The sequence below is a fragment of the Lolium perenne genome, chromosome 6, assembly GCF_019359855.2.
Source record: "Lolium perenne isolate Kyuss_39 chromosome 6, Kyuss_2.0, whole genome shotgun sequence".
Classification (NCBI taxonomy): Eukaryota; Viridiplantae; Streptophyta; class Magnoliopsida; order Poales; family Poaceae; genus Lolium; species Lolium perenne.
Genome location: NC_067249.2, coordinates 188,513,362 through 188,525,494, shown reverse-complemented (window position 1 = coordinate 188,525,494; position 12,133 = coordinate 188,513,362). Strand labels below are relative to the sequence as shown.

General features: G+C 37.8%; 1 long non-coding RNA gene across 1 annotated transcript; it reads right to left on the bottom strand.

Moving 5' to 3' along the window:
• Positions 1-7,287: 7,287 nt before the first annotated feature.
• On the bottom strand, positions 7,288-10,330 carry LOC127310153 (uncharacterized). The gene is made up of 4 exons (XR_011746707.1): positions 10,246-10,330; positions 9,286-9,361; positions 9,041-9,119; positions 7,288-7,616 (listed from the first exon to the last, which is right to left on the bottom strand). It is a non-coding gene; the product is annotated as an uncharacterized lncRNA (long non-coding RNA).
• Between the last annotated feature and the right edge of the window lie 1,803 nt (positions 10,331-12,133).

The following is a 12,133-nucleotide window of genomic DNA, read 5'->3' as shown; positions in this document are numbered from 1 at the left end:
GATTCTAGCTAAATAGGAGCTAGGTTTAGGAATCTAGTTCCCTTCTATGGCTAAACTAGGTTTTCTCCTTGTTGAATGTGGTATCTGACTCCTCTGACAGGGTCCTGTCTCTTGAAGTAGTTGTTGACTCCTCGGCCTTTGAGTTGCACTGTAGATCCTCCTTCGAGGCCTCCATATCTAAGCAGGGGATTTAAGAGTGGGATGAGTACGAGCGTACTCAACAAGTTCATTATAGGAAAGAGGTGTTTAATGCACTAGCTACAGCATTAGACCAAAAAGTCTAATACCAATGTAGGTTTTCATAACCATTTGTTCAAAAGGTTGCTTTTATTCAGAGAACTATGTCCGTCAGCCTTCACCGGTTTACTAGAACTTCATGGAGTTCCTTTCCGGTAGCGTTCGCAGTTCCAAACCCGGAACAGGGAGTGACAGGTGACGATTCATTACACTCTGCAGAGGTGTGTTTCTTTACTCATAAGAGATCTTAACCTTGGTGCCAACCGGGAATGACCCGTCCACACTTCCTTTGGTGTGAGGCCCGGTATAAGGTCATAGCCAATCATATTCCTCCGCTACCTCGCACACCCACCCTTTGTTGCATACCCCAACCCTGGGTCCTCGCCGGTCCTCTTACACCAATTAAGGATGGACCCCGACCACGACGACAGTCTGGGACTCGTTAACCAAACTCCTTCGCCGGTAGTTGCAACCCATCATAGACCACATTACCGTGGGGAATTAGAAGGGGATCCCCACCCACCAATTGTTCCGCAAGCAGCAACCGCTACGGTATGCAACAGCAATACCGTGGGGAATTAGAAGGGGCTCCCCACCCACCAATTGTTCCGCAAGATACAACCGCTACGGTAAGCGCATTCGTTGATGTACAAGAGGTGGAAATACGATTGACTATTCCGTCCCACTCCAGATCTTATGGTTAACACGGGTATTACGGCACAAGAATCACTGGACGACATTTGTTGCTTAATCCTAGATGGATATAACCCTTGCAATGGAACCTCCACCATATCAACACAATCCATGGTTCCATTGCCCACCACATAGTCATATTCATAGTTATGAAAATAGTGGTTTTGCTTTTTATGCAATAGTGATAAACATAGTACTTTGCAATTAATTTGGTAAAAATACTCAAATGACATGAGCAAGTGATGAACTTGCCTTTCTTGACTGCAAGATTATGCAGGCAAGGTCTTCGATACGCAATAACTCCAAATTCTGAAATAGCATCATCGTCCGGTAAGGACGATGTTTAAAAGATTGGCAAAGGATGCAAGAATGCATAAGTATGGGATGCAATCGCTCTAAGCGTGACCTAACCCCGATGATTTAATATTAGTGAGTGGTAATGATTAGTTCAGGGTGTGTTGCACTTTTAGAGTGATTCACAACAAGGTTCTTATTAAGAATTGGTTTCTTGTTATCATAAATAGGTGCTGTAATAATTCATAATAATAACACTAATAGCACACAACAATAACATTTGGTATAATCCTAACATGTAATGAATAGTGGTTGGTTTTAGCACTATATGGCATGGTTAATGATTAATTATCATATACTTCAAAAGAATAACTTTTGAAGAACATGTTCTTTAATTAAAGAACAAGTATGATAATTAGGTTGATGGGGTTCTAAGGTTGACTATGGTTTCATTTAGTTTCTGGAGTAAGTATTAGATGGATCACGACCTAGTTGGATTCATCAACACCAAGGGCTTGTAAGGTTGAGTTAAGCCTGGCATTCTAAGCAATTATTCATATAAGGTTGCTATCAAGATTGGTTCATCTTGTTGGTGATAGCTAGCTAGGGTTTATAGGTCCTTATAAGCAGGGTTGATGATGATTCTTTATTTTCTTCAAAAGAATAACTTTTGAAGAACATACTTCTTAAATAATAAGAAGTATATCAATTAGGGTTGAGGTGGTCTAGGTTTTACTGTTGGTTCTATTAAATAAGGAATAATTGGCTCCTTAAATAGGATGGTTCATAAGTATCTCACACTAGTAGGGTTTAGTGGAGTAGGGTATGTAAGGTAATCATCAATCATGGTTACTATTAGGGTTCATCACAATGGTGTGATGATAATCATGGATAGTTAAGGATGGTGGTCTTGGGAATAGGAACTAGGGTTTTACACTTGGTTGACCCTACTTGATTATCTAGGTTTGATGAAGATGAACACATGGGATGCTAATTAGTAGTGATATGATTCCCATATTTTATGTGGATTTTAACAAGCATTGAGTTGCTAAATATGAATCTATGATTACTAATGAAGTAACATGATCACATGTTATTTGGGGTTTAGGTTTGGAAACAATTTAGGGTTCACACATAAAATATTGGAGCTAGGGTTTCTAGTGGAATTAGGGTTTGGGGTTTCACATACAATTATGAGGTTGTAATATTCATTCAACATGAAATTAGGGTTTCCTAATTACCATGTAGTTCTATGATTAATAACTTCAATTTAAAGTTGAAGTTATTTGTAACTTGCAAATTAAATAATATTGAATTTGGCATTTTATTCTTTTAAAACAATTAATAATTAGGGTAATTATTAATCAGGGTTTAAATCTCTCTAAAAATGATTTAACATAATAACAAATAAAGATAATTACTTTTAATGTTTTGTTTGTTTATTTACTGGTTTTTATTTAATTAGAAAAGTTTTCCAAATTATTGCATTTTTAATTCATTTAGAATTAAAAGAAAAGGCTTAATTAACAAGTATTAAATAATTGAATTTTTATTAAAAATAAAAATTTCATATTATATTTTTATTGGATAGAGTTTATCTTTATAAGAATTTTGATATCTTACATTTATTTTTCTGAGCTATATTGGATTTTCTACAATTTGTCAAAGTTGCAGCAAATTTCTGGAATAACTAAAGCTAGCCGGTCAGATCACCCACACAGTCAATGACTGGTGGGGCTAGACCACGTCAGCTGCCACGGTGGCGACTACGTGGCACAGCTCACGGTGGCCGACGGTCAGATGGTGATGGTCGCCGGCGTTGTAGGGTTCCCGCGGGGCTGTGAGTGGGTGCGTTGGAAAGAGGACGACGAGGTGAACCTAGCAGTGGTGGCGCCGCCTCCAAATGGTCGCCGGAACTTGGCCGGCGGCGAGACGGAGTGATGTATTTGCAAATTTAATATGGTACTATAACATTGGTTTATGGATTAGTATGGTATTTGGATTAATTATCCATGTAGACATAAATTTGAATATTGTCTTTGGAGATATTCAAATTATTTTCTTATTGATTGTCTTCAGGTTTAATGACATGTAGATTTTCCTTTGGTATTACTTTGCAAGAAACAATTTCATGGTAATATTTATTACTGAATTGCAAATAAGAAGGTGGCTTTAATGGCATGATTTCATGTACTAAAATGTGTCTAAGGATTTGACCTCTTATTTGGGAATGTTGTCACTTGCACATAATTTTATGTGAGCACTTGCTTGTTAAAGTTTTGTAGTTTTTATTATAACCATGTTTCAAAGGTAGCACTAGGATTATATTTAAATAGCACCTTGAAGTACTTAGAGTAGGTATTACTCTCCTCATAGTTGGTTCTTGGTTATTAAGTTAAATGGTTGACATGAGTGGTTTGAAACTCAAATATGGCTTCATTGGGTTTTAGTTGTGCTCACCCAAGTGGTATACAAACTAGGTTAAGATATAATTCTAGGTTGTAGATATGGAATGACACCATAGTGCATTGGCTAGGGTTTAATCTCCCCTAACCATGGTAATATGGTTACTTGCTTCATATCTTATGTGCTTCTCTAATTACTAAGGACTTGAGAATTGGTTTTATCTTTTTACCAATTAACTTCTATTATTAACCTCAATTTCTCATTAAAGTAACTACATTAGTTATAGTTCTTTTTATAGTTAACTTTGGTCATATGGATGTATGGTGTCTCACCATATAAGGTATAGAGTTTTACTCTAAGGTTTTCTTAGGTTCTTAAATTTCTGAAATATAGATATGGTAGGATTCTACTATGAACATCAAATGATTCACACGTTAAGATTGACATAATAGCATGGATTTGATTACTAGTGATCTCCCTATAATTTCATGTGGAGAATGATATCTACTTATCCTAGTAGGGTTTAACTTATCCTCACATACCTCAAGAGCATGATCATGGATTAGGCATGATCAACTTGTTCTTAATATCTTTACCTCAAGTTCTTAGGGTTTATGATCATTACTCAATTTATAATGATCAAGGTTTGGCTTGCTCTCTGATGAATTTAATTTCTCACTCCCAAGATCAAGTGTTGTCTTGATCAACTAAGTATAGACTTTCTTTTATAGTTTCTTGAATGGGCATGGTTATGGTTGTCTCAATTATCTTGAGTATAACACCATAGGTTGAGCTCTCTCATTTAAGAATAGTTATTCTAGGGTTTAAGGTGTACTCATAATATCTTCTTAGGTGTCTGAGCTAAGACTCCACTTGGCTATCTTGAGTGGATTAGTCTCATTCTTACTTTATCAATTCATGGATATAATCTTGTTTCACTTGATATTAGGTTATCTCACCACTCCAAGAGGAAATGGTTTACAACCTAATACTTAAGCTCAAGGTTGTTCTTGATTCTTAAATATGTAAAGATAAAAATTGGTATCTATGGTTTCTCTCATTTGGAAAGACTTCAATACTAACCTAAGTTTAGGCTCCATAGAGAATGATGTGATCATCAATATCTATGGTTAACATAAATGAGTTCTCTCTCTAGGGATAGTCTGGAATAATATCCTAGGGTTCCTCCTGAAGATGATGTTGTGATCATATGGATATTTATATCCAAGGTTCAGTTCAAGGTTTATCATTGATCCTCTGATAAGTAACATAGAACTCTCTCACTTCTCTCGGTTTGATGTATATTAATATTTAGTAGAGAGGAATATATATGTTTCTAGAGTTTATCTCCTTGTCTTGTTTCCAAGAATGAAGTGAACTGGTTACCATGAGGTTCATGGTAGGATCAAGGATTGGTTTAAGACATGGAAGAGATAAGTCAAGAATGGTTTCTCCATTTTATTGTTACTTGATCTGCAATTGAATTGGTGTTCATATGTTATGTCAAGGATTACCATATTATAATCTTTTATAAGATCAAGCAATTGTTCATTGAGTAAAGTGTTGTTGTGTTGATTATTAGTTTCATTTGATCTAACCCCTTAGATCAAATCATCTCTACCCAAAACAAGGTTTTAACAAAGTCACATTGAGGTTTATAGCGCTTGACTTGATGAGCTACTTCAATTCCACCAAGGTCAAGTGAAACTTCAGTTACTGTGACTGTTTTACTTTAAAGCGCGAAAATTCCCCAGATTTTCTATGCATGAATGCAATGCACACATCTGTTTTCTCTATTTTTTGTAACCCCATTACCTGGGATATTACAGATCCCTAGGCCTTGTTTCCAAATATCGAATCTCCGTTTATTTACTGTTCTACTGCATGTTTACTTGCTGCCATATTTATTTCAGATTGTTATTACCACTCATATTCATCCATATCACTTGCATTTTACTATCTCTTCGCCAAACTAGTGCACCTATACATCTGACAAGTGTATTAGGTGTGTTGGGGACACAAGAGACTTCTTGTATCGTAATTGCAGGGTTGCTTGAGAGGGATATCTTTGACCTCTACCTCCCTGAGTTCGATAAACCTTGGGTGATTCACTTAAGGGAAACTTGCTGCTGTTCTACAAACCTCTGCTCTTGGAGGCCCAACACATCTCTGAGGAATAGAAGCGTGCGTAGACATCAAGCTATTTTTTGGCGCCGTTGCCGGGGAGGTAAGGTAAAAGGTATTCACATCCTCCGACTACTAAGCTATTTCCTAGCACTGTTGCCGGTGTGTGAGTGCTCGAAGCTATTTCCTTTAGATCCTGCAATTGCATCTTTTTGTTTCTTGTTTTTATTTCACTAGTTAGGCTTAATGGGAAACAACAAAAAAATTAGAGATCTTTATGAAATTTATCTTGAGTTAGGACATGAGGTGTTTGAAGAGAAAATTTAAAAACCTATGGAACTTTATATGCATGCTAATGGCAATGTTATCAGTATGAATGCTTTGAACACCATTGTAGCTAATGCTATGGAAAATTCTAAGCTTGGGGAAGCTGGTTTTGATGAGCATGATATTTTTAGTCCCCCAAGCATGGAGGAGAAAATTTACTTTGATGATAATTTACCTCCCATTTATGATGATTATAATGATAGTGGTATTTTGGTGCCACCTACTATGGAGGATAAAGTTTATTATGATTATACCATGCCTGCAATTTATGATGATTACAACGATGGTTGTGATAGTTTGAGTGATGATACTTTTATGCATGTGAATAAGAATGCTTTATGTGATAGTTATATGTTGAGTTTGTTCATGATGCTACTGAAAGTTATTATGAGAGAGCGAAACATGGTTATATGCATCTTAATAATATTAAGTTTCCCCTCTTTATGTTGAGAATCTTGAAGTTACTCGTGTTTTAACTTTCTATGCTTGTTGCGTTATGCTTACATGACTTGTTTATTTACAAGATTTCTTTTCATAGGAAGTGGGTTAGACTTAAATGTGTTTTGAATTTGCTTCTTGAGGCTCCCTTTCGCTTCATTTTCTATCTTCCATGTGAGCATCATTAAAATTACTGAGCCCATCTTAATGGCTATAAACCCATGTTTTTATCTTGCTACTGTTTTGTTGTGTCTTGGAAGTTGTTACTACTGTAGCAACCTCTCCTTATCTTTATTTTATTGCATTGTTGTGCCAAGTAATGTCTTTGATAGTAGGGTTGATACTAGATTTGGATTACTGCGCAGAAACAGATTTCTTACTGTCACGAAATTGAGCAGCCCCGTCTGTAGGTAATTCAGAAAAATCTGCCAATTTATGTGCGTGATCCTCAGATATGTACGCAACTTTCATTCAATTTGAGCTTTTTCATCTGAGCAAGTTAAGTGCCCCATAAAAATCCGTCTTTACGGACTGTTCTGTTTTGACAGATTCTGCCTTTTATTTCACATTGTCTCTTTTACTGTGTTGAATGGATTTCTTTGTTCCATTAACTTCCAGTAGCTTTGAGAAATGTCCAGAAGTGTTAAGAATGATTGTGTCACCTCTGAATATGTGAATTTTTTATTATGCACTAACCCTCTAATGAGTTTGTTTCGAGTTTGGTGTGGAGGAAGTTTTCAAGGATCAAGAGAGGAGGATGATACAATGTGGGGACCCCGGACTAGCTGTCCGAAATTCCCTGTTATGTATACAGTTCACGATCCCATGATCAGTGTGTCGTGAACACATAACCGAACTGATATCAAATTACACCATCCGTTACAAAGCGGAATAAGAAAATTACAACATGGTCACATGACCAATACTTACATAATAGCCTCGAAGGGTCTAACTAAACATCAGAGTAGCATCATCACTTCAGCAGCGCAGTACCCAAGTCATCTGCCATAACCCTACAGGCAACTGACTGGGAAGACGTTCCTAGCTCGCATAGACGTCGTCCAAAATCCTTCTTCATTAGTCGAACTCCTCCAAGTCTGGCCAAGTAAATAGCCAGGGACAAAGCCATGAGTACATTTGAATTGTACTCGCAAACCATCAAGAAGGTGATACCAATTCTAACTAAAGAAGACAAGAGAGGAAGAATAGTTTCTCTTGTGGATATAGCATGTAGAAGAGAAGAGATGTTTTTGGTGGAGATAGCATCCCAACTTCTCGATTGAAGGGGACACTTCAAGAATTTATCTAAGACATCTCTATATCTCTATTTAAGAAGATACTTCAAAAGAGTTCTACAACATAAATCACTAGGGAGGGGGTAACCCAATTTTGTTTCCTTTCCGACCATCTCCATATGGTCAACCGAACCATTCCCGTACCCTTCCGGTACTCCGAAAACAAGTTCATTTCTTTCATTTTCCAAACAATATTTGTAAACCAAAAACTCATCAGGCTAAGCAACAGCCATTCCAACCGTCCATGACCGCGGACGCGGCTATTCGAATAGATTTTACTCTGCAGAGTTTGCACACTTTCCCCACCTCTATCCGGATACCTATCGTGTGGGCATCATCCCCGCATAACAACATATGCCACGACGGATACCCGAACATAGCCTTTCGCCCATTCGACTTAGCAAGAGGTCCTACCCTATGGAGTATGTACCTCCCCGGCACCGTGGCAGCTCACCTCCCTTTGAGCGTGGCTCCACCGCCAAGCCAGGAGACCCATAGTGTCTTCCGGACGGGTCAGCCCCGAAGGCCTCCCGTTATACTATTGTCCCAACCATGACAACCCGGACTCGGGGGTAACCGTACCCTTGTATAGTTGTGCGGTGCCTCATGCTAAGAAGAACAAATGTCAAGCTAAGCTCCGTGCCCACTTTGGAGTAGCTGTGGTTGCGCGGGTTAATTGTCACGGGTGAATACTTAGGCGCCAAAGTTTTCGAAAACAAGACTTTCTTTCCAACCATCTTTGCCAAGATCCTTTCCTTTCGTAAACACACGCTTGGGTAAGTCCAACTCACCCAAGGTTTTCAAAAATTCTTTTCAACAAGGTATTTTTCCAAGGGGGTTCCCAACCTATAGTTTTATGGATGAACTAAGATACATCAAGGCATGATGCTAGCCATCATACCACTAAGGATATGATAATTGAGGTGTCAAGGGGATCATACATACTTAGGATAAGCATGCATAGGGACATCATAACTAATATGATTCAACAAGGGTCATGATGTTAATCATTATACCACTAAGAAGGTGACAATATAAGTGGTCAAGGGGGCATACATGCTTAGGGTAAGCATGCCCTAACATCAACAAGGGGTTCAACATACTTGGGAATAAGTATGCATAGAGTAGAGGACCAAACATCACACATGATACAAGGAACCAAGTATATAATGGAACAATGAACACAACAAGAAGGATAAATAGCAAGAGATCAAAAGATGGCTTGCCTTGGTTGGCTTATTTGTCCCTGGACTTCTTCAAATTCTTCAAATCCTTCCTCTCCTTCAAACCCGATAATGTTCGAATCTATCGCCGCGAAATATAAAAGGAACACAATCAATCACATTGCAACAACAAGACAACATTCAACAATCAATAACTAATCAAGCAGCCAAGGTATAACATACTAAGGACCTATAGATACCACAAAACAACTTTAAGAGTTTTAATTTAGAAAACCCCATTTATTTACCTAGTAAAGGTATGAGTGCATCACAACTTAGCAATTGCCTCTCTCGTTTATCACCATGGTATAAACCAATTATCCCCTGGTAGATAACACCATAAAGATGACAAGTGCATTAGTTTGGCATCAAAAACATTCACATTATAATTTGAAACATTTTTGCAAAAGCGGGCAATCATTCTCCCTATTTTATAAAGCTTACATAACACTACACAAGAATAGGAAGCAAATGATATGCCCCACCATTTGAAAACTTAAGCAAAACAAAAGAGCTAAAGTTAAATTGCAGAGGTTTTGTTTTGCAACCATAAAACAAAGGTTGCCCATCTCTACTAAAAAGAGTTGGTCAAGGGTTTTAAATAAACCGAAAAGTTTTGCTTCAACAATGCACGTCACACATAAACATTACTAACAGCAACAAATATGTATGAACAGAGAATAATAATATTTTTCCTAGATGGCCAGTATTAATACAAGACTAACCCAATTGGAATCACCCAAAAAGGTTAATCCTACTATTTTAGGAATTTCTTTGAATCTGACTGTACAGAAAACAAGATCTGTAAGCCATAAATCGTAGAAAAATCCTAAAAATATGAGGCCACTTGTATTCGGAAGGTAATTAAACAGAGATGCATACACAATTGGATTTGGGTTCAAATTGTTTCTGAAACACTCACAAATGGATTTACAAGTTTACTGCATGTCTGTACCATTTTCTTTCTCTCTGGATTTACACAATAGATAAATGTTTGAAACTTGTTTGAGATGATTAGGAAAACATTCAGCAGTCCTATAAAAGTGGAATCACTTAATTAGGTTTAAAAATGGATTTTTGGTGATTTAAAAGCTAACAGCCATATCTGCAGAACACACAGAACAAGTTTAATTCACCAAAAATCATACACAAATCACAAAAATATGAGGTCTGCTGCATCTGAAAGATATTGAATAGGTGGTTCTTACCCAGTTGGTTTCATTCAAAAATTCGTTTCCAAGCTCCTGATTTAATTCGACAAAGTCAGATCTGACCAGATCTTGATCTCTGAACCATTTCAGTTTCAGGAGGTCAATCGAAGTGAAACCAACGCCAAAATGAAGGTACTGAAGAGGGCTTTCGCCCACAGTTGAGTTTGCTCAAAAAGGTTTTGTAAAACGGGAGAAATCTAACAAACAGTAATTCTGCATGTTTTCAGAACTTTATTTACCACGCAAAATACGTAACGAATTTGAGGATGAGACCAACGCCAAGTGGTAGATCTTTTAAATACCTACCTGCGGAACTTTGAATCACTCGATTTGGATCTGCACACGAGATTTGGCAGATTTTACAAGTTCGTACCAGAATCTGAAACAGCAAGATACAGAAATTACTGCAAGGTTTTGGACGAACTTTGCTCAAGAACTTCAGATCTGAGGATAGCTCAACCTTCTCCATGCTTGGACCAACATGCACCTGTATCAAGATCCAATCTAGTGAGAGGAGAAAGGAGAAATAAAGCTGGATTCATCTAGGGTTAGGGGAGAAGAGAGGGAGAGGGAAGCTCTCATGGTGAGGGGAAGCTTGAGGAAGGAGGGAGTTGCATCTTGGAGAGGTTTCCATGGCCATGGCCGGCCATGGTTGCTAGGAGGAGCAGCATTTCGTGGTGGAGGAGAGGAGGAGAGTGTGAGGGAGTGGAGAGTGAAGAAAATGAGCAAAGGGGGAGGTGGTGGCTGGCCAAGGGGGTATTTATAGAGGGAGAGGGTTGGCTGCCTCCTTTTTCATTGGCCAAGGAAGGTGGCTGCCCATTTATTGATTGGAGTAGTTGGGAGGCAATGCTTGCAAGAGAAGAAAGTGAGGAGAAACATGGCTGGCCGAAATTGTCATGGCCGGCTCCATTCTTGCCAAGCACAAGTGAGCAATGTGAGAGAAAGGCACAACATCAATGTGTATAGACAAGGTATGATGTTGAGAAGATAATATCAAAGAGTGACTTTGATAATGATAAAAATAGGAGTAGATACATATAGATAAAAATGAGTATGAAGGTGACATGTGCCATGTGCCATGATAATAATCTCCACCACTTTGGTTGAGACCAACTTAGGATGAAGATAGTTCCCAAGGTATAGTTGATGATTAGAGGTTTACATTAGAATTCAAAATTGAAAGAATTGGGATTCACCACATGGAACAATGCATGAGCATGCCAAGGTAGATGGGTGGTGATGGTGGTTTAGTCAATGATAGAGCAAGATTAAGAGAGATGGTGAGTGAAGTATTCATATACTCACAAGGATGAATATATTGACATAAATCATCAATTCATGAGGTCAAGGCAATGATGGAAAAGAATAGAGGAGTGAGATAGATATGATGAAATATAAGATGTGCAAGTGTTGCCATTTGAAAAAGAGTTTAATTGAAAGGTATGGGACACACCTCAATTGTCTAGAGACAATTGGGAATGAACTCAAGTGAAATGGAATTTTGAAGATGTCGAGAGAAAACTAGTTGGATCATAGGAGTTCAAAATATTCTACTTACTCTCTCAAGTAAAGTAGAGTTTTTCTCAAATGTAAAAAAATAAGCAAGAGGGAAAACAAGAGGTGGTATAGGTACCATAAACAAGCCTTTTGTTAAAAAAGAAGGCAAGATAGAAAATAATGTTTTTAGAAATCAGTACTAGGTAGAAATGGGATGAGAAAACAAAACCCATTTCAGTTCCTTGTTTTCCTTGAAGAAACATCTTGAAAAGATTTAGTAAAACTAGAAGTAGTTTTGTGATCAAAACTAGAGAATGAAAACAATAGGGTTTTTGAGGAGGAAAAACTAATTTAGGGAGGAGTGTTCTCAAGGGTAGATGATGGCTAC